The sequence below is a fragment of the Chiloscyllium plagiosum genome, unplaced genomic scaffold (assembly GCF_037043375.1).
Source record: "Chiloscyllium plagiosum isolate Xiang-an unplaced genomic scaffold, Cpla_swu_hap1 HiC_scaffold_4, whole genome shotgun sequence".
Taxonomy (NCBI): Eukaryota; Metazoa; Chordata; class Chondrichthyes; order Orectolobiformes; family Hemiscylliidae; genus Chiloscyllium; species Chiloscyllium plagiosum.
Window position 1 is genome coordinate 102,622,295 of NW_028270142.1, and position 23,501 is coordinate 102,645,795.

Here is a 23,501-nt window from a genome sequence, read left to right on the forward strand (position 1 = left end):
AATTCCATGCTGTATTCTCTGATGAATTGGAGCTGGGCCTCTCTTTGCTGTTTGAAGGTGACGGTGGGCAAACAGGCAGATCAGCCAATGCATTCATGTTTATTTTGTGCTCTCCGTTTTGCTTCCCCATTGAAGTCCTCATCTGAATTCCCTGCAACAGTATTTGTTCACCTCATTGTCCTCCAGGCAGCTGGTAAATATACCATCCATTCATTCTGGCTGGCACCCTATGATTTGCCATATGCTGATTCCTTCTCTGTACGAGCCTCCAAACCGTGGTGCAGTGTCAATACTTGAGTTGATCTGTCAGTGTCCGATCATGAATGGGCCCTCTACATTGGCATTGTTCTGTCAATTTCTCTCCTGCTAGTGTTGGAAAGCAGCAATTCAAGAGAAGGGAAGGCATTGGAAGAAAGAAGAGTGGACTGGGAAATGAGAAGTGAATCATCCCATTATCAGCAGCTTGCTTATCATTCCCAACGTCAAGTTGTTGAGATTTGGATAATGGAGAGGTTGTAAAGGCAGGAGCTGTTTTCCCTGGAGTGTCAGAGGCTGAGGGGTGTCTAAATAGAGGTTTATAAAATCATGAGGGGCATGGATAGGATAAATAGATAAAGTCTCTTCCCTGGGAAAGGGGAGTCCAGAACTAGAGGGCATAGGTTTAGGGTGAGAGGGGAAAGACATAAAAGAGACCTAAGGGGCAACTTTTTCACGCAGAGGGTGGTATGTGTATGGAATGAGCTGCCGGAGGAAGTAGTGAAGGCTGGTACAATTGCAACATTTAAAAGAGATCTGGATGGGTATATGAATAGGAAGGGTTTGGAGGGATATGGGCCAAGTGCTGGCAGGTGGGACCTGATTGGGTTGTGATTTGGAAATGCCAGTGTTGGACTGGGGTGTACAAAGTTAAAAGTTACACAACACCAGGTTATAGTCCAACAGGTTTAATTGCAAACACACTAGCTCCGAAAGCTGTGATTTTTAACTTTAATTGGGTTGGAATATCTGCTCGGCATGGACAAGTTGGACTGAAGGATATGTTTCTGTGCTGTATATCTCTATGACTCTATGACTCTATGACTATATGACATCAGTCAGGAAGATGCTGTCACCAACATTAGTTGCTGTGGGTTCCATTGCATTCTGTCCTTTGATGCTGTTATCCTTTTTTGTAAAAGGGCTGAGGACTTCCAGATGTCCTTCTCCCCTGCCAAATCTGTGTTGCTTCCTTTAGTGTGACACCTTATCCTGCAAAAAGGCAGAATCTCAGTTACACTGCTTTAGATAATGTTATAGCAGAATAACTGGTGGTGTGTTGTGGCACTAAGGGGTTGCAGGGAGCATTTATAGGTGTGAGTGGATGGTTAGAATATCTGAATTATTTGGATTAAGTCCTAGGTTCGAAGGATTGCTGCGAATTCAGTGTGTACTGCATTCAACGGCAAGCAAGGTTGCTGGTGTATGAGGTATAAGAGACCTCACAATTTGTGAGTGATCATCAGATCTCATGTTGCATTGAATGCAGACTGCCAGAGTTGAATTTACTGACCACTGGCCCTACTCACTCGTGAAGGTAGTCCTTGAGGAGTGTTGGATCTCTGTCAGGCTCATGGCATCACCTCCCCTGCCCAAGTGCATCACTAATATCTGAATACCACAGCTGCCTGTTCGGACTACTCTGTCTGCCTGGTAATCAGTTTGCAAGAACCACCACTTGCCCTCAGTGTTTGGCCTGCCTTTAAGAAAGAGCAGGCTGCCTGTATCACGTGGTCTGCACCAATGCTGCCTGGGCCTCCTTCCTATTACAGAAGCTGTCATAAGCACTGAGAAATTGGCAGCAACAGTGGAAGTGTACCAGATGAAGTGAGTAGATGCATCTTTGTGTTTTTCACACCTTCATTCAAACTGATATTGGGAGCTGGAGAATCTTGGCCCCATTCTCAAAAATTGGAGCAAATAAATTTTATTGTCTGACTGTTTCTTACAATTTATCTACATATCAAAGTACATCGATTGTTATATTTTTAAATCCCTAATTTATTCATGATTATTCCTACACCATTTTTTTAATTTAACATCAAATTCGGCACTGCGAGGAGTTGCTTCAACACTAGTTTGATGGACACCTGTGAGTCACCACATTATAGCAGTTATCATCCATGGCATCAAACTGGTGACCCTACACAGTGGCCTGAAATTTTGTAAAGACGGAGATCCTCTCTGCCATTTTGAAAATGTTTCTGAAGGCCTAAATCTAGAAATCCCTCTCTTGAATAAAGCACCTAACATCTTAATGATGGAAGAGGGGAATGGAGACGAGTCCTAATTTGCACATCTATAGTTCATGGATGCAACTGCACAAGTTACATTTTGGTTACTTCAAGTTGTTCTGATTTTCGTGAATACATTATCTGAAACATGATATGGGCATTTCAGATCTGATGAGAGAATTTCTAAGTTGCTGAAGTCCTTTAGAGAGATCTTTAGGAAAGGCAAATTACCCATTTGTGTCTGGTCTCAAGAGGTCAGGTATCCTTTGGAAAAAGGCAAGCTGTCCTTTGGAAGGACTGCCTAGGGATTGGTAAAGTGGACATGAAATGTGTATAGAAAGTGTATAAAATCATCGCATCTGTCCTGTTCATTAGAACTGAAAGTGAGGTCTGCAGATGCTGGAGATCAGAGCTGGAAATGTGTTGCTGGAAAAGCGCAGCAGGTCAGGCAGCATCCAGGGAACAGGAGAATCGATGTTTCGGGCATAAGCCTGAAGAAGGGCTTATGCCCGAAACGTCGATTCTCCTGTTCCCTGGATGCTGCCTGACCTGCTGCGCTTTTCCAGCAACACATTTCCAGCTCTGTTCATTAGAACTGTTAAGCTAGATGCAAAGAAGAAACTAACTAAGAGAAATTTCAAAATTGCTCGCAAAGGAAGCTGTCAACAGAGCTGTGAAAAGGGATAGCCAAGCTGTCAAGGCATTTAAAACTTCTTCCCTTTAAAAATTAACAAAACCCTGCCTTTATTATAAAGAAAAATCCTTCTATTTTACACTCATGACATAAGTCTGAAGATTATCACTGCAGTATAAGTAATGTATAACTAATTTTACAACCTTTCATTATCACTCATAACTCAATGTAAACTGTTGTCGGCTTTTTGAAGTCAGACTACGAATTCTAATTCTTATTTTACATGTTTTAAAAGAAGTTAAAAATAGAGTTTTTTTTAATCAATGTGAATTATTTTTAAAAATGAATTCTTAAATTGACACCTTAGTATGTTTTATCCCCTCAAGGGTTCTGAGATCTGCCCATGATGTACACTGAATGAGGTAAAGTGTGGTGGGTGGAGAATGATTGGCATCAGTTGATAAGAAATTGGAGTAGAGGTTATAAATGGCCATGGAGAGGGAGGGGTGGGTAGAAGGATATATGCTGACGTGCAAGTTATGATGTTGTTATTGTTAAAAAGAAGTTTACATAATCTAGATTTCTTACGATTGGTTAAGCTCACCTAATTAAAAGTTTCAAATTAATTCCTTCAGTTTACATTCCAAGTATGACGCAGATATACCATTCGACAAGATGAGAGGACTGAGCTTGTGATGAAGTCAGAATTTATTCAGCATAATCAAGTAAGACACTCATTTAACAACCAAAATATACTTAAAAAACAAATAAACCAAAGTTATTCTTGTCAGAAATACAAAACAGACTTTAAACTGGATTCAAGATCCAGTTCGTGGACAAGAAATCTCTTTCTCTCTTGAGACAAACACCTCAGATTTTCAAGCTGACAGAGGTTTCCGCCTAACTCCTTAATATAACTCACATTTTTACAGTGAGAAATACAAAAAAATACAGTGAAAAGCTTTTGCTCATCACCAGATTATGGAGCCATTTGGATGATTTAAACATAAAGACAAATGAAACGATATAGTGTGAAGAGAAGTCCATCTTTTTTGGGTTCTGAGCCAGCTTAGACCCACCGTCACCTCACCACCGTCTATGTCAGACCCAACTAACGTCAAATTTGCTGATCCTTTGGCACTATCTTTCACCACTGGGCCTTCCTTGCTAATGTTGCCTCATGGCTCACTCTCCCCATGCCGGGCTTGGTCTCTCCTCTGCACTGAGCTAACCCTCTTGCACACTGAAAGCACTCTCCTGCACGCTGGAAGCACTCTCCTGCACGCTGGAAGCACTCTCCTGCATGCTGGACATACTCTCCTGCATGCTGGAAACACTCTCCTGCACACTGGACACACTCTCCACACTAGGCTTGGTCTCTCCCTGCACTGAGCTCACTCTCCTACACGCGGGTCACACACTGCAGCATGCTGGATGCACTCTAACCACACCAGACTCAATCTTTCCCCTGTGTTAGGTTCGCTTCCCTCCACCACGAGTCTTACTCCACTGCTAATATGTTTTACATTTTTAATTTCTTTCTATTATGGAATGTCATAGCCACAAATAGTCCTCCGCCATAGTATTTTGTACAAATTCATCATGGTTTCTTTACACTGTGTCTATATTTATAAAAGCAAAGTTCTTTTGTAGTTTTTTGTTGCTGTATTCATCTGCAATTGGTTATGATTTAGGACAAACAATCAGAGGGTTTCAGTTTTCAATTCTAAATTTAATGGAGCTGGTCATTTGTCTATTGTCCATCCATTCCAAACTTCATGTAACAGTTGCTGAACTATTGGAAATGTCTGACTGGGTGATTCATAGAAACACAGGAAATAAGAGATAGATTAGGCCATTCAGCTCCTTAAGCCTACTCTGTCATTCAACTGGACTATGACTGGCAACGTACTTCCATGCCATTTTTTTGCACTGTGCTCATGTCTCTTGATGTTATTAGTGTCTAAAAATCTATCAATCATATCCAATGACTGACCATCCACATTCCTTTGGGATAAAGAATTCCGAATATTCACCACCCTCTGAGTGAAGACATTGCTCAACTCATCCTTAACTGACATAAACCTTATTCTGAGAATGTATCCCTTGATTCTAGACTCCTCCACCCACCCAGCTAGAGGAAATATCTTTCAGCCATTTACTTCCTCAAGCCCTGTACTTTGTTACAACTATGTCACCTCACATTTTTCCAAATTCTACAGAATATAGACTCAGTCTCCACAATCTCTTCCTATATTGATAACCTGCTATTGCAGGCATCTGTGTATAAAACCTTAAGTTATCTCGGGAATGTGACTTGAAAGAAGGATTTACATGTTAATGAATTGAAACCTGCAACCCATTCTAAAAGATGAAAGACTTAACCGCAATTTACATTTGTTCAATATCTGACATTTTTGTATGATACTATGATCTTTTGCTATAAATTCTGTGTCCTATGATTCTGCTCCACTAGCTACCTGATGAAGAATCAGCACTCCGAAAGCTAGTACTTCCAAATAAACCTGTTGGACTATAACCTGGTGTTGTATGATTTTTAACATTGCAGGAATCAGTTGACAGAACTTCCATTTCCCCCTCTGTAGCAAGTTAGGTAAAGAGTCAAAAACTAAGCCCAACACTACAGGTGTGATCTCACCAAGCCACTACACAATTGCAGAAAAAACATCTTTATTCCTGAAGTCACGTTCTCTTGTGATAAAGGTCAATATATCATCTCTCTTCCTAATTACTTTTTGAATCTACATGTTAGTTTTTAGTGAGTCATAAGTAAAGACACCTAGATTACTTTGAACATTGTAATTTCAGTTTCTCACCATTTAAGTAAATCATTGCATTTCTGCTTTTCCTACCCAAGCAAATAATATTTTTCTACCCAGCCTGTCTGACTGACTGTGTAACTTCAATACTCCTTAGTGACCCTTAATGTCCTCAGGGCAAATGTTTAACTTCTCAATATGTGATGTCTCACACTTACCCACATTAAAAACTAGTAGTCACCTGTCTGGATGCTGCACTAAACAACCAACATGATTATGGAAATTGCAATGTTTGCTCAATTCCTATTTGTTCCAATCAAGCTTTCTATGTCCAAGTACAAGTTATCTGTTTTACAAAAATGGTCTCAGCAGTCACCTGGTATGTAACTTTTAATCTGATGCATAATCTGTTTCAAAATGTTTATAAATATAAATGATTGTATTTTATGTGCCCTTAAATGTGTTTAATAGATTACGAAAAGGTTTATGAAACTAGGAGACAGTTGTTCTGAAGAATTGATTGATTAGTTAACAAAGAGTAATCTATAGCAGCTATACCTCCTTAACAATTTACTGAACTCGTGCAATATCTTTATGTCAAAATTTGTTCAACTTGTGGTTTTAGAGTGTTTTTCAAGAACTATTTACCCCTTGGCTATCACATGATAGCATAGAAGGATTATCGAAAGATAATCAAATTTATATGAAATTTGTATCAATTTTACAAAAACATTGGCAGTACAGTTGAAATGCATAGTCTGCTGGTGTTGATTAGCAGGAACTTTGTTCACGTCTGAAAGCAGTTTTACAGCTCATGTTGAAATGTCTGCAATGACTAGATATTCGAAGTATACAGCCTCTCAAAACTCATTTCACTAACAAAAAGGAAAAATACACTTAACCTATCTTTAATTTAACTACAGGTTTCATTTCTAAACTCAAATCTAGATGCTTTGATAAAGCATTCCAATGAACAAGGGTATCAGTGTTCATTAAAAGCAAGTTCACGTAATCTGATATTAGTAAGAACAAGGCACTTAAGCATGGAAATGGAACACCCACTAGAAACGTCCACAACTCATTAATCAGGTTTAACTTCACAACAACCCTCAGAAGTCCTCATTCAAGTAGGCTTGACAGAGTTCGTCTGTCAACTGATTTGTCGTAAAGGCCAAATATGTCAATATGAGCACTAGCACATAGTTCAAAAAAGAGGAAGAGCATCAGATTAAGCTAACAGCTCTGACCACCAACAAGCTATGTTGTACATGACAACTGACAATGTAGCTGCAGTAAACCTTCAAGAACTCTAATTGCTACTTCAGCTTTCAAAGCACATGGCAGCAGTGAAATGTTTCACTGGAGACACACAGTACAGATGTTTCCAGCTTTTCTCCAAAATTGTCTCACTGTTCCAAAATTTTAAACTCATAGAAACGTGCAGCTCAAAAAGTAACCATTTAACTCCTATTGCAAGCCAGCAAAAAAGGCTAATTTATTCTAACATGATTCAACAATACAATTCAACAGTATTCTTCCTTGTGACAATATGTGATCGCACTGCACAGAGAGGAAGGCTGTCACTCATGACGACTTATTCCTTTAAAGTACCTGTAATAGCACCTCACACTAGGCACCAGACAATGTGAATGTGCAAGTTAGAATTAGGGGTAGGCCATTTGGCCCCTCAAGCCTATTCCGCCATTTACTGAGATCATGGCTGCTCTTATTGTAATCTCAACTCCACATGTCCACCCAACCCCCATACCTGTTTTGCTTTCTGAAGGAAAGGAACATCTTTTCAGTATAATGAAGAAATAAACATAGGAGAACTTCAGCGTTCATGTCTGTGCACATGACCACAGCCCAGATTGCAGGAATGGGATTACTAATGTAAGTGGCCTGGGTGGTCCATGTTGAGGTTTCCAGACCAGACCCTCCAGGAAAAGCAGAAAAGTGACATATTTATCCAGTGGTGGAACAATGTCTGGGAAGAGTCAATGACTAAATTGGACTAATTTTATAGAGCACTTCAATAGGAGTTAAGTGCTGTATTAGAAAAGACATTATCTGTGAGATGTCATTATCTTTCTCTACTATGCAGTCCTGTACCAGGCTCTTAAATAAATTCACGGCAACTCTCACTAAAATTCCAGTTTTAGCTTAGGAACTTCACCAGCATCTCATCCCACTGCTGGCAGATTGTCCAGCACCACTCTACTCCAGAATCTGGTTTCCAGCATCTGCAGTCATTGTTTTTGCCTAGTATTGACCCAATAGCAGGCAGGGAGGCAAGATTATGAAACCATTTGGGGACACTAATGGGATCCTAGAAATGGTTGAAGGGGAGGACAATCTCATTCGGAAGCTGATAGCACATGATTGAAGAACCCTGCATCAGGAAATGTTTGGGGAGCGGGGCAGGGAGGTGGGGCGGAGGGGGTCTACTAAGCACTACCCCACTGCTCCTTTTGCTAACTGCCTCTCCAACTGTCATATATCTCTGACCTAAGATGTAACAGATGTGTATGTGTGTGTGTGTGGATATGTATGTGTGTGTGGTGTGTGTACGTGTATGTATGTGTGGTGTGTGTGTGTATACGTGTGTGTGTGTGTGTGTGTGTCTCTATACAAAATGTTAGTTGTGGCGCTCCAAGAACTCTTCTGTTCTTGTTTTGTATATCAAGGGATCTTTTACTTTTACTTGAAACAACAGACAGTCCACAACTGAAAGATGGCACCACCAAAAAATGCAGGGTACGCTAAAAATGACAGTCTAAAACTGGGCTGGAATTAGAATCCATGACTATTTGTCTTCAGGCTGAAAATGGTTTCAACTGAGCCAAGTTGACACTTATTGTAATCTGTCTTATCTGTAAAGTACTCAATCAGATTCCCAATGATTTAGCACTCAAGTATTGAGGTTATAAGAATCTTCTATCTTCCATTCATTGGGACGGACTGAACTAAATTACTGATAAATTGTGCTGTGTTTAAAGCAAAACAAGGTATGCTAGTAACTCAGTAACCAATTTCAGGAAAACATAACAAGCCCCAGAAGGTCTCAAAGAACTGGTTTTCCTGCTCTTAAACTGACCAAGACTGAGGATCTGAGAATCAAATTTTTGTCTTGTGTCTTTGAATTTGTATTTTGGAATGTGTTTCCTGAGCTCAAGATAATGAGTAATGAACATGATTACTTTATATTCATCTCCAAATTGATATAATTTTTATATTTCTTATTTTCAGTATGGTCTGATTTTTGTTGAAGGTAACATTGCCACAATGAGTTTCCAAGTCTTGTATGAACCTGAGGACTGGGTGAGTTAAAATTCAATGTCGAAGAACACCAACCCCTGTATTTTGCTGTAACACTGCTGACCTAAAGTAGAACAAAATAAGAAGGTAATTATAGAGGTTAATGGTGTTACTTCAAGTGCTCATTTTTTATTCACTCCTTTACTTTAAAAATCATCAAGTAAAAGCCTAAATCTTTATTGTATGCACTGAAAGTGTGGAATTTCGCCGATAATCAGCAAATATTGGAAGAGTGATTCAGAGTTTTTAAAACCAATAATTTCTAGGGGAAGGTATATTCTTCAAATGCTGTCAGAAATACGCCTTTTTGGATTAAATTGTCAATAGTTAATATTATATTTAAGGCTGAGCTCTGAACTTGGGCTTTTGTATAACAGTGGCACTTAATCCATTATAAAGTCCTTCTTAATCCGTTCACCAGCCTAATATTCTGCTGAAAGATCTCTCAGATTAAAAGTAATTCTAAGGTGCACTTAAGCAGCTCCAAAGAACATTCAGTGATCAAAAAGTTACTTCTTTCAATCTTAGACATTTTCTCAATACAATTAAGAGCGGTTCCACGCACTATCATATTTGACGATTTTTTCCTTGTTCTTGATAAAATTGATAGAGTACTTTATGCAATGATCCTCTAAAGAGATAAGTTGTTTTTTTTTCTCATGCCCAACTGCACTCTGGTGATCAGTTAGGTCTGTTAAGTAGTATAGCTAGGTCAGGTATTCAATACTGTGAAGGCAATAGATAAAAAAAGATAATTAGGCTTTAAAGTTGCAATTTATTGTGAGCCAAAAGCTGTACAGTGAATCTGAATGATTAAGATACACCAATTTGATAAAATAGAGTGCCTTCTCTATTACTCTGTCTAAATTTTGACTTATAATTTATCATAAAATCCCTACATTGCGGAAGCAGGCCAAACCAACCCTCCAAAGTGGGCCCCACCCCATAGCCTTCCATTTTCCATGGCTAATCAACCTAGCCTGCAAACTATGGGCAATTTAGCATAGCTAATCCACCTAACTTGCACATCTTTGGACTGTGGGAGGAAACTGAACACCCAGAGGAACCCATTCAGACATGAGGAGAATGCACTAACTCCACACAGACAGTTGCTCCAGGGTGACATTGAACGTGGGCCCCAGATGCTGTGAGATAGCAGTACCAACCACTGAGCCACCTTGCTCTTCCTTTGGCAATATCTTAGTCAGGTTAAAATGAGTAAAAATGAGCAATCAAGGACATAAGAAATTAAAGTATTTACAGTCAGAATAGATTGTATCAAATATGTGACATTGTTGGCCTGCCAGTGAAAACATTGAAGTTAGATTTTGCCAGAAGGTATTTTATATGCATATGCAAATACAGCTTCAATTATGAATGAGGAAGATAGATTACCACAATCACTTTCTTGTAGACTTCAATTATAGAATGAAGTTCAACAAATCAACTTCCAACTAACAGATGACTCTTTTCAGTCAAGTGATTTCCATTTAGAAGTAAATTGAAAGTGATTGTATAATCTTGGAGTCTGCTCTCAACATGACTGGACACAGCAAAAAGCAAAGCTTTCTATTAGAATCTAGGAGAGAAAAGGAATTGATATTTTCAGGCCATTTTTAAAGTACTGAAAAATAGCTTCAACTTGTAATGACTGCTGCCAGCTTGTTGTGGTTTGTTGTGGGATGAAGCCATTCATCTCTTTGTTCCAAGTAATAGAGATCTCAAGAATTGGGTATAGTTAATAACCAAGAGTTGATCATATTTCTGCAAACTATACATGAGTTTAAAAAATGCATCCATATCTCTCTAGTGACTGTCTCAGACTGACTCCACATCTCTGTGTCTCATCATCTAAGTGGGTGTGGTAATCACACGTCATGACCTTAACCCTTCCAGACCCATTTACAGCACCTTCCAAGAACTAAAGTTCTGTAGATAGTTACTGCCCTGTCTGTTACAATGCAGTTCACAAAACAGAATGTTGGTGCTGCTGGTTACAAAGCACATTGTACATCAATTTTCTGAGATAGCAGTATGAGAACGACATTGTATCTTCTGCTTTTATTACAATGGTCTAAGTGAGCTCTGATGTGAATTGTACAGCTGGTTACACTCCTCACCATTAAAAACTCAATCCGTCTTCTTCCAGAGTGGACATCCCTATTCCACGAATCTATGGATTGAACTTTAACACATTCAAAACTATCCATTTGCACAGAGTTACAATCAGCCTCTGTATATTTCATGCAACCTCTTTGGCTTGTAAGAGATATGTAGCAAACTTTGAATGCACGAATTGAAAAATGCAAGAAATGGGGTTGAAAAGGTGAGAGAAGTCATTTTGTGGCGGTCGCCCAAAGTTCAAGCAAGCCACAATACATCAATGTCCGACAAATAAATTTCCTTAAACGACCAGCTTGCCAAAGAAAAAGGTTTTGAAAGTCTCTTCCACTAAAGATATAATCTTTACTTAATCAGAGGCAGCTTTAATCATTAGTAGCAATTGTGAACCTATAATCATTTGCCAAGAAGATGGCTCTTCTTTTTTTGGTATGCATTCTAGACTGTTATTTAAATATTGAACTGAAGGATTGCTAAATTGTCAGATAGTTCCATATTGATAGTACCATTGATACCATCTGTTCAAGCAGTTTCATGAAGTTCTTTGTTGGCATTTCCATAAGAAATCACTATTATGAGTGTTTGACTGAGCTTCAAAAGGCTTCACTGATTTCAATGTTTAAGTTATAACTTTAGAAAGGTTATTAAGTGATCAAGGATATGAAAAAAGAACAATTTCTCTTATTAAAGATTTATCATTTGACAGAATTTAAAAGCTTTGATGCCTTCAGGAATGGGACTTTTAATAATAATATTGAGTTGCAGTTAGATATTTAGAAGTTTATATTATTTCACGTCCACACATTCCCTCAAGTCTGTCCATGGTGGGTACTAGGTGAATGGCGATGGAACTGGTGTGGAGGATATTTGTGGCCATGAGAGAGGTTGGCATCATGTTTTGGCATTGATTTAGCATGAAGGGTATGTGGTACCAGGGGATGGGTAAGGGAAGCATGACATGGCATTAAATTGACAGAGAGGATGTGAGGGGCTATATGTAATGAGATGGTAGACACAACTTTAAACCTTTTTCACTCACTCACACCTGTGGTTACCTGCACCCTGTTACTGTCGTTGACAGGCTTGGCTCTATCCTGCACCCATCCCAAGACCAGAAATGACACAATTCAGGCTACTTTCCAGCAAGGTGAGTCAAGCTATCAGACACTGCTGCAAAAATCCAATTATAGAAATCCTCCATTTAAGTTGGTCAATTTCTTCACTAAAGAAGCATTTTATAATTTGTGGAAATAACAGATTCATGATCTTTGAGGTCTTTAAAATACTTTCTTCTGTCCTCCAGTTTGAAGGAATGCAAGTGAAGTGCTGCCATACCGCACCTATTCCCTTTTTAAATGAATATTTTGGGCAAATTAGTAGCATTACCAAGAGCTTAAAATCGCTGTCTTACATTCCTAGCATTCTTTATTGTGCATTGCTTTCAACTACGCCATGCTATTTTTTGCAGCAGACTAGGCACTATAATGAGAGGAATGCACCAAAGTTCTTTGTATTTTTAATTAAATTTGAATGACCAGCCTGAAGCATTCCTACAATTACTTCAACATTAAAAAAAGTAATGTCTCTCTCTGCAAAGTGTTTGCAACCTGTAGCCAGAGGCATTACTGATAAAATCCATTGACATTCCATCAGCTAGACCAGCATGCAGCTGAATCCAACTTTTGCTCTGGCTTTCAGTATGAAAATTCCAAAACATTTTAATCAAAGTTCATGCTCAATCACTGATGAAATTTACATACTTAAAGTCATGAAATTAAATGAGGTCGTACAAAACTTAAGGGATGAGACGTATTCTTTAAGAACTGCAAAAAAGTTTGACAATAACTTTGTACATAACGTTATATCTGTGCTTTCAAACTTAATTTACTTTTAGTAAACAATACTAGGTTCCCCAAAACATGACATCAATTAATTATTGTAAAAGCATTTTTTCTCTTTCGAAAGAAGAAATCCAGTCTCTTTCTATTTTTGATTTTCTTGTTAAGTACTCTTCAAAGTACATGGCCCAAATTTTCCCTGGGGTTGAGAAGGGGCAGGGTGGGTAGAGTCCAGAACTAGAGGGCATAGGCTTAAGGTGAGAGGGGAAAAATTTAGAAGGAACCTAAGGGGCAACTTTTTCACGCAGAGGGTGATACGTGTATGGAATGAGTTGCCAGAGGAAGTGGTGAAGGCTAGCACAATTACAACATTTAAAAGGCACACAGAACGTATATATGAATAGGAAGGGTTTAGAAGGATATGGGCCGAGTGATGGCAAATGGGATTAGATTAGGTTAGGATATCTGGTCGACATGGACAAGTTGGACCGAAGGGTCTATTTCCATTCTGTACATCTCAATGACTCTAAATCTCCATTCACCAGATAGTTGAAATATTGGTCTATTGTCATGTAAGACATTTAATATCTAACTAACCCAATTATGTCAAGATAAAATTACCTGTTGAATAGTTTCTAACATGAGTCTGATAATACGGATATCAGCGGAAAGATTTTTGAAATATTTAAACAAAACGCTAGATTTTAGACTTATTGGGTTTGATATTCATAATTAATTGTTGAAATAATATTACTCGACTTTTGTCTCCATAATGTAACACAATTTAGTGTGCAATACTCTAATCGAGTGTCAAATTTAAGATCATTCCTCTGGCTGCCAAATCAATTGGTTTTGTAATATTATTGTTTTGAAACGTAGGACATGAGTTCTGAACAGATTTCATTAGATCCTAAAGATCAAATTAACTCTGCAAGCCAGTCACTGAGATTGTGCAAGAAATATGTCATGAAGAAGTCATTGCAAAGTTATCAGGGGCTAAATTCAATGTGTTTGTGGAAGTTATAAGTGCATAGACCAAGTTCAAAGGCTTCAAACCTAATAGACCCAACATTGAGTGCACAATGTTGAATTAAGTATCTTATTTCCATTATCAGAAAATGTTCTAGTTTAGCTTTCCAAACCCAGGAACATTCTAACCATTGACTCTTAAAGGAGCTATTTGATGTTGCTGAAAAAATTAGTAGTTAATTTCTTCAAACTTAGCTTCATGTGGTGCCAGTATTGGCAGTTTGATCACCACATGTTCTGTTCTATTTGCCTTTTTCTTGCTTAGACTTATGTACAACAAGGAGTTTGGTTCAGGAAATTCAATTTGTCTCCATTGCTCAACAACTTTGAAGTCCATGTTACTATTTTTGATATTTATTTTCAGGTGCACACCTTTACCAAGTTAATTTGTAGTTGATTATCAGATGCTATAGAATTTAGTCCTATTTATCATTACCTCAGGCATAACCAAAAGGAGAAAGGGCCTATTTTTGAGCAGTGACAATCTCATGCAGAATGCTGCTCTACTGCTTTTTTAAAAAAAATGTGTCTGTCATGAAACAGCTCTGCACTTCTGACAGGATATTCTGATGAGGGCTTCTCGAGAAGTGGAACATTCGGAGGAAGGCAAATGACACCTATTTTTCTCAGCACTCAGCTGCTTGGTTCTGAGATTTAATGGTCCACAGTCATAGACAGACACCTTGGCAGCTGCTGTCAAGGTGTACTTGAGTAAAACTGTGAGATTAGGATGCCCAAAGGATAGGATCCCATGAGAGTAGGCGAGAGTGATGACTATAGATGCTAGATATTAGAGTTGAGAGTGTGGTGCTGGAAAAGTACAGCAAGTCAGGCAGCATCCAAGGAGCAGGAAAATCAATGTTTCGGGCAAAAGCAGTTTATCACAGAGTAGTGTACCAGATCAGTTCGGTATCCCAATGTGGCAAGTGAAGGAGTGTTTACAGAAGAAAGGGTGAGTGGAGATACCAAGTCCATCAGGGGATTTGGAAGTTGGGGAGAGGGTGAATGGCAGGTTGGGGAGGTCTTCCATCCAGTACAGGGGAAGGGAACACTGAATTCAGAGCAGGAGAAGATAAGGATATTTTGGAGAAGGGTAAAGCACAGTTCAGGTCTGGAGTGGGGAAGAAGATGCTGCTCTGAAGTGGGAGAAGGGGTTGATGGGTCCAGAGATGGAGAAAGAGGGAGGTCAGGTCTATGGGTGATGGAAGTGAGAGAGATTGGTGTAGGAAGGGAGATCAGATCTGGATGCAGGGGAAAGGGACTCCAGGTCCAGAGGTGGGATGGTGGCTGTTCTGGGCATAGAGGGGAGATGGCAGGTCCAGTGGAGTGCAGTTGGGTCCAGGCGTTAGAGAGAGTGTGTTGTGTACTGGCAGGTGTAGGTCAGGGTAGGGAGGTGTAAGTGTTTGACGGCAGTGTAGCTGAGAGTACGTGTGCTAAGTAGGGACACAGTTGAATATTTTCTCAGGAGTTATACTGTGCCATTTACACTTAACTTTTCCTGAGTATCTATTTACTTAACTTCGGAACTCTCCAAATTCTCAGAATTAATTGGATACTTCCATAATGTTCTAAACCTCTGGGAATTGTCCAGCTGAATCTTCCCTTTCCCAGGCAAATCCTTCAAAGTCTGCAGGAGTCCCTGTGCACAACTCCCCACTACATTTCAGAAACAATTATCTCTGGCCATCAGAAAATCCAGACCAATAAAACATAACAGAAAATGTCATTTTCAAAGATAATGTGACATTTCTATGGTGAGTTACATTGGCATTGCAACATGATTAATTGAAGTTGAATTAAAGATAACAATTAAAAATAATTAATAATTTTACTGTCACTTTACCCAACATATATCCAGAACAATCTGGAATCTTTAATCACTTTTGTCTGTAAAATTGTAATAGCAGTGATCATGCAAACACATTAACCAACAGATTTTTCGATTTACAGTTTTATTATACATTGTATTGAATGTTTAAAGATATAAATTGAAATAGCTATTAATAATAATAATTTACAAAATATTTTTATTCTTCAGATTTTATTCCCTCATCTTCATATATCAACATAATTAACAGTGTGTCTGATTAGAATCTCATCTGTCACCAGCTTTAACTCTAGATTTGTATCCATCAGTTCCTGTGAGAAATGGTCATCTTTTGCTCTGTCTCTATTTTACCACAAAAAAAAAGTAATGATCAAAGCATACTTTGAAAGTCTAGCCTTTTCGTGCGTCAGTACTTAGCCAAAGGTCATCAGCCTTCACTCTCGCCACCTGATCCACTGCAGAACTGGTAACAGTAAAAGTTGCAGCTGGCCTAGTTGGAGCAGCTAACATGTTGTTGTGTGCCCAGCAGATGTAAAAATTGGTGGAATGGATCAGAGTGCACCTGTTGGATTATAACCATCTGCTATCCAAAATGTCGAGAAAAAAAACACTGACCGCCTCTATCTAATCTCCATCCTGCAGCAAGAGGCCTTGAGGCAACAAAACACAAGTAAATAATCAAGCTTTACAATGAAAGAAAGTCCAACACAAAGAAAACAGACAGCCCCAAGTAGGCCTCAAGGGACGCTAATCCAGTATCATTGTTGAGTTTTGTTCCAGCTGATAACCAGAAAGACTAACAGGCTTAAAAACCATTAAAATTCAAATAGACAACACACTTCAATGTTTCAAAAGTTTCAGAAAAAAAGAAATAATACTCTCACAGGAGGCTTTTCACAATGTCTGTGAGGAGGAAATTTTTTAGCAATTGGCTAAAAGACCAAAACAATTACAAGAATATTGGGATCTCAATTTACCCATTCTAACTCTTTGAATAAATAATCTCAGTGCATTATATAAGTGGCATTATTTTCTAGTGAAGCTAATCCTCTCCTTTTAAAGTTGTTTTCATTGTTTCTCCTACAAAATGCACTCTTAAGAGTTAATACTAAATAAGCAGGAATATAACAGGCTCTGATGTTTCCGCAAGTACCATTCTAGGGCTAGGATGTGGAAGGTGTTCGATCTGGGGAGTGATTCTCCCTGTCGAGCATTTTGTAGCTTCATTTAGCACGTCCTACAACTACAGAGCTGAACTTGTGAATTCAGTAGCCTGGGGTACAAATTGGCATCTCACTTCGTAGTGATATAGCCCACTGCTATTCTAATATCCTGTGGCAACATGTGCATGTTACACATTAAAAAAAGGAATAATTGGATAATTATGCTGTAGTGAAGTGTTAAAAAAAGCATACTTAAGGTTTTACAAGTTAATTAAAAATAGTATTTGACTTTTCAAGGTGAATAACGATTGCCAACAAAATGCCACATAGGTGATCTACATGATTTGATTTTTTTTCATGTAATCAGAAATCTAAGCGTAATTTATTTGCAACTTGCTGCACATAAGTTAATTAGTCAATTTAGATCAGGACGCAACACATTTCTGCAGAATAATAGATGATGAGCAAAATATAAATTTAATATTCACTATTAAGGACAATGCTTTAACTTAGAAGATTAAAACCACAAGATAATTGGATAATCCCCAAGAGAGAAATATCAATCACCATTTCCTCATGGTTTGTCACGGCTGCTGTTTGTACTTCCAAGTTGCAAATGGTTTCAAATAGTAAATTGTTTCACAAAGTTAAGTCTATAGTGATTTGTAATGAGGTCAGATGGATGGACCTCACAAAATATGAGTTCTCTGACTGGGCCTGTTAACATGGTCTAATCAGGGAGCTCTGGCTGGTAGATATAAACAGGATATCAAAGTTTCTGTTCACTCCGAGAGCTGGCTCTGAGGGAGGCAGACTAGTGTCAAGTACTATGCACGTAAATAAAAGGTGACTTGGTTACGGGATATGGCCTCTGTAGAGTTATTACAGTGGCAACAAGAGAAAAAAAGTAAGCTCCTGAAGAACTTTGCTCGCAACTGTCGTTTTTGAGTTGGAGTAAATATTTCTGGCATCATTCCACTATTTGGTAAGCTTGGCTCATTTGGTATTGCTGTGGAACACTGGGCACAGATATATGGAAATAATTCATTATTTTTTTTCCAGGGAAATGACATTGTAGCAGATGAAAAGCATTGAGTAATTCTCCTGACAGCTTGTGGAACCGGAGCCTTTTCGGTTATTAGGAGCCTGTCATCCCCTGACGCACCAGATACTAAAACCTTTTAAGAATTGACAGATTTAGTTAAGGAATATTACAACCCTAAGCCTCCCCTAATTCTGAGATGCTATCAGTTTTACTCAGCAATTTAAGAACCAGGGGAATCTGTGCCAGGATTTTTGACATATGTCAGACATGATGACTGACAAAGGCAAATGACTTTGGTTTAATTCTGAATGAGATGCTGAGAGGCCAGTTAGTATGTGAGATTAATGATGTAAGCATGCAAAAGCACCTACTAGCTGAAGCCTAACAGTTCCTCAAACAGGCACTACAACTGACTTTGTCATTAGAAAATGCAGCAAGTGGAGGATATGAATTACAGGGTATACCAATGGAAATTGACATCCTCACCAGGCCGACTGAACTTAGGGGTCATCACTTGAATGAAGGTAATTGCATAGCCTCAGGCAGGACATAGCCTGAACTTTGGGCTGTAGGTCAGTCCACAGCAAAACTCCAAACCGAAGCCAAGCCCAAATGGTCAAAATTTTCTGCAAACCATTGTAGTTGCTGCTGGTATGTGGACTCCAGACAGCAGAAGAGTCCCACTGGACCTGAACTGAGTAAGAGAACTCATAGGCCAACAATCAAGAGAGTAGACACCCTGGAAAGCCCTCCTACATCTGACTTGGAACAGTTAAATTGCTTAGCAACATCCAAATCAGAACCAACCAAAGTAAATGTCTGGTTAAATAGTTTCCCAGTTCAAAAGGAGGTTGATACTAGTGCAGCCATACCAATGTTGACAGAAACAATCTTTAATAAAATTTGCTCTTAAGATTGCATGAGACTTTGGCAAGACTGAAAACCTTTGCCAGGGAACGTTTACCAGTTAAGGATACAATTTTGGTTCCCTTCTCGTATGAGAAGCAGCTGGTTCAGTTATCATGGATTGTAGTAAAAGGCTGGGGTCCAAGCTTGATGGGACAAAATTGGTTGAGAAAGATTTACCTTGATTGGCTCGTCATTTCTCAATTATAAAATGGCTGCCTGAGTGAAGTCCTAATTAAATATCTGGAAGGTTTTCAGGAAGGTCCAAGCACTATCAAAGGAGCCAAGACCACCTTGCATGTTGACCAGGAAGCAATTCCACAATTCTGCGGTGTCATTTATTTTACATGGAAAAGTGGAGGCAGAAATCAGGAGGCTGGAAAGGCAAGGAATCATCAAACCAATACAGTTTGGAGAATGGGCAGCACCAGTCGCACCGATTGTCGGTTCGCCTTTGTGGAGATTTTAAACAAATGGTAAACTGCTTCTTGCAATGAGATAAATACCTAATCCCTTCCAGAGAGGACTTATACACAAAGCCGGCGGGGGGTGGGGGTGTGGGAGCTGTCCCTCATGAAGTTGGACCTGAGCCACACATACCTGCAATTGTGGTTAATTGAGGGTTCCCAGACGTGTGATACAAGTAATACCTAGAAGGGTTTGCATCAATATACAAGACTGCCATTTAAGATATCATCAGCCTGTACCATTGTTTAGCAGACGATGGAGAACATTTCACAATGTCATTTATCTGGATGATGCGCTAATAACTGGGAAGACCAATAAAGAGCACATAAAGAATTTGGACATAGTCCTTGGACATTTCACCCAAGCAGGCGTATGCCTTTGAAGGGAAACATGTATGTTCCAGGCACCCCAAGCGACCTACTTGGGCTACAGAGTCAACAAGACTTAGTTACTCCCACTGGAAGATAAAGTAAGGGCGATCAAAGGTGTCCTGGCTTACATCTCTGTACCAAAGCTTGGGTCGTTCTTTGGATTGATCAGTTATTACGGAAGATTCATATGAAACCTGGCCTCCATCCAGGCCCTTACATCTGCTACTGAAAAAGGGTCGGCCTTGGAAATGGTCTCATAGCCAAGGCATAGCCTATAGGGGTGTGAAGGTGCAGCTACATCATTGAAGACATTGGCAAATAAGATCCCAAGTGAGAGCTAATATTTACATGCAATGCCTGCTCCTACAGTATGGGGGTAGTGTTGGGTCACAGATGGCCCAATGGAGAGAATGCCCAAAAGCATATGCTTCCTGAACTTTGGCTGACGCAGAACACAAATACACCCAGATAGAGAAAGAATGTTTGGTGGTCATCTTGGTGTGAGAAAGTTCCACCTATTTGTAAATTTGTAACAGTAACAGACCACAAACCCCTGCGAGGGTTACTCAAAGAGTGTAAGGCCGTGCCACCCATAGCTTCAGGTCAAATTCAGTGGGTGGGCTCTTATTCTAAGTGTGTACAATTACAAGTCAGAACACTGTCTGGGAGGCCAAGTAGCAAATGCAGATGTTTTGAGCCACCTCCCACTGGCAGATACACCATCGGTGATGCCGTCCCTGGAAGAGTGTCCATTCTGGTTTTAAACTTGCTGGACCACACCCCCCTCCTCTTTCAGTCACTGTTGACAATATCAGACTATGGATGCAAGAAGATCTGGTCCTGTCAAAATTGAAACAGCTGGTGGTGATGGGGGAAATAAAATGGCCATCACAACCAGAAATGAAACCTTTCTTGTCCCAGCAAGATCAGATCACTGTAGAGGATGGCATATTATTATGAGGAGCACAAGTGATTTGCCTGAGAAAAGATCGCTACCAGATACTGGCTGAACTCTACCAGGGTCAAGCAGGGGTTTCTCAAATGAAAATGTTGGTGAGAAGTTGGTGGCCAGGACTAGATATGGACAATGCTGCATTGGTGGGCCAATGCTCAGCGTGCCACCAAGGACAAAGACTACTGTCAGCAGCTCCCCTACACTCAGGGGATTGGCCAAGTAAATCCTGGTCTCAGATACACATTGACCATGCCGGGTCTTTTATGGGCTCAATGTTCTTAGTCACTGTGGATGCCCACTCAAAGTGGTTGCACTTGAACAAAGATCATTCGGCAAACACAGGGACAACATTAGAAAATCTGCAAGTAACTTTTGCAATACACAAGTTCCCCGAAGTTTTGGTCACAAACAAATGGTCATCATTTACCATTAGGAAATTTGAATATTTCCTACAGTTGAATGGCATTCGGCATATAAGGACAGCTCTGTACCATCCATCATCCAATGGTTTGGTTGAAATAGCAGTCCAAACTTTGAAGGCAGGCTTAAAGAAACAGTTTACAGCTTCCCTTGTGACCAAACTATCCCGGATCCTATTTGATATCAGACCACCTCTCATGCAATTGTAGAGTTGCTAATGGGGAGGAGGCTGTACATCAGGTTAAATCTGATCTTTCCAGACCTGGGGAGAGAAGGGTGAAATGGCATCAAGGAATGCCAAGCGAGAGAGACAGTTTACTTCAGGGGATGAATTTTGATGCCAAAACCACAGGAATGGCCCTCCCTACATGAGTGAGAGACATGGTCAATGCGAGGTCAGGTCCCATGACACACAAAATTCATATAAGTGAGGCAGTCCTGAATAAGAATGTGAATTACCTGAAAGATGCAAGCCTGCAAATAGGGCAGAAGCAAAACATACCACCCCCTCAGAACATTCAGAAAGGCTCTCTCCCTCTATCTACAATCGAAGAAACCTCAGAGTCTGAGATGGACATGTTGGATGTCACAGCCTTGACTCCTTTACCACCTGAAGACAAGGATTAGTTTTTCCTGAGACACTCCGGACACAAGAGGTTCGGTATATACCACCCTATCTGAGGCTGAATTAGAGGAACTGGACCCAGTGCACAAACACCTCAGGAGAAGCTATGGGAAATCAAACTGGCTTGTACCCCAGGACTCATTCAGGGACCGATGCAGTGATTGTAATGAAGTATCCAGGTAGACCTAATTGAATATTAATTCCCTTTTGGGGCTGTTGATCTGGTCCAATCAGGGAGTCCTGACTGACAGATATTAACAGGAATGTCAGAGGTTTTGTTCACTCTGAGAGCTGGCTCTGATGAAATTGGATAAGTGTCAATAAAGGGTGACTTGGTACAGGATACCAGCAATGTCTTTGCAATGTTCTTCAGGGAAAGTCATTACTGACAAAGGATTGAAATCGATGTGATGATGTACCTTTATTAATACTTTGTGAATCCTGCATTTGATTCATCAAATGTAACTGAGTCGATACATAAAACATAGCCTTGCAACATTTGCTGAACAAATTGTTTATGAGATAGGGTGCATTCAGACTTTAGGGTTTATTTTTGTCATGAAAATGTGGTGTAGCAGCTTTTTAAAAATGATTCTGCATTCTTACATGGTTTGTTGTTAGCAACTGCTGTAGCAACAAAATGGCTATCATTTGGATCCTTTTCTATCGTTAGACTTAGTGCTGGAAAATAATAAAAATCTGACAACTAGGCACGAGCAAAGCTCAACATTGTGGAATATTGGCCATAAAGCAATTGGGAAGAGCTTGTATTTATATAGCACCTAGCATGGCTTCAATAGGTCTCAACTTTGGAACTGGAGGCAAGTATTCAGGGTGCATGTCTTTAAGAGAGGGATAACCCTCACCCTCGCCAGTGAAAAAGCTGACCACATCAAGTGCCAACTTAAGGCTTCATGACCTGCCAGAATCATAGACTCCCTGCTGTGCAGAAAGAGGCCATTTGAATCTGCACTGACCCTTCAAAGAGCATCTCATGCCACACCCAGCTCAGTCCCATGACCCGGCATTTCCTGTGGCTAACCCATCTAGCCTGCACATCCCTGAACACTACGGGGGCAATTTAGAGTGGCCAATCCACCTAACCTGCACATTTTTGGACTGTGGGAAGAAATCAGACCACCCAGAGGTAACCTGTGCAGACACGGGCAGAATGTGTAAACTCCACGCATACAGTTGCCTGAGGTTGGAATCAAACCCAGTTCCCTAGTATTGTGAGGTAGCAGTGTTAACCACTCAGCCACTGTGCCGCCCAGTGCTCAAGAGCAGAGATACCCCACTCTGCCTGAAACTGACTCAAAGACGAGCAACCACAAGGAGCAGCAGCAACCTGACGAAGCCCCAGGCTTCTGATTAAATAGCTGGTTTGAAGACTTTTGCCTACAGCAAAATCATAAATTTCTTGGGAGGATTGAATGATGGGGTGGGTCTCAGGAAGAGAGAAAGATACAGAGACAGGATTAAGGAGTTGGCATTCATGAGCCACCCTTGTGCCCCTACCCATAATCGGGGTTATCCCACATTAAGGCAAATCAAGGCTATTATCCCCCAAACACAGCAGGGAGGCCATCCTTTCTCCTGATCAGAAAAGGGATCTGGATGGTTACTGACATGTAGAGGAAAAGACTGGGAGAGAATCAGAGAATCCCTACAGTGTGAAAACAGACCATTTGGCCCAACAAGTCCACACCAACCCTCCAAAATGTACCCCA

The 23,501-nt window shown here is 40.0% G+C and overlaps 1 pseudogene; it reads right to left on the bottom strand.

Moving 5' to 3' along the window:
- LOC148150191 (uncharacterized) overlaps nt 1–23,501 on the bottom strand; it is a 176,028-nt pseudogene that overhangs the window by 37,745 nt on the left and 114,782 nt on the right.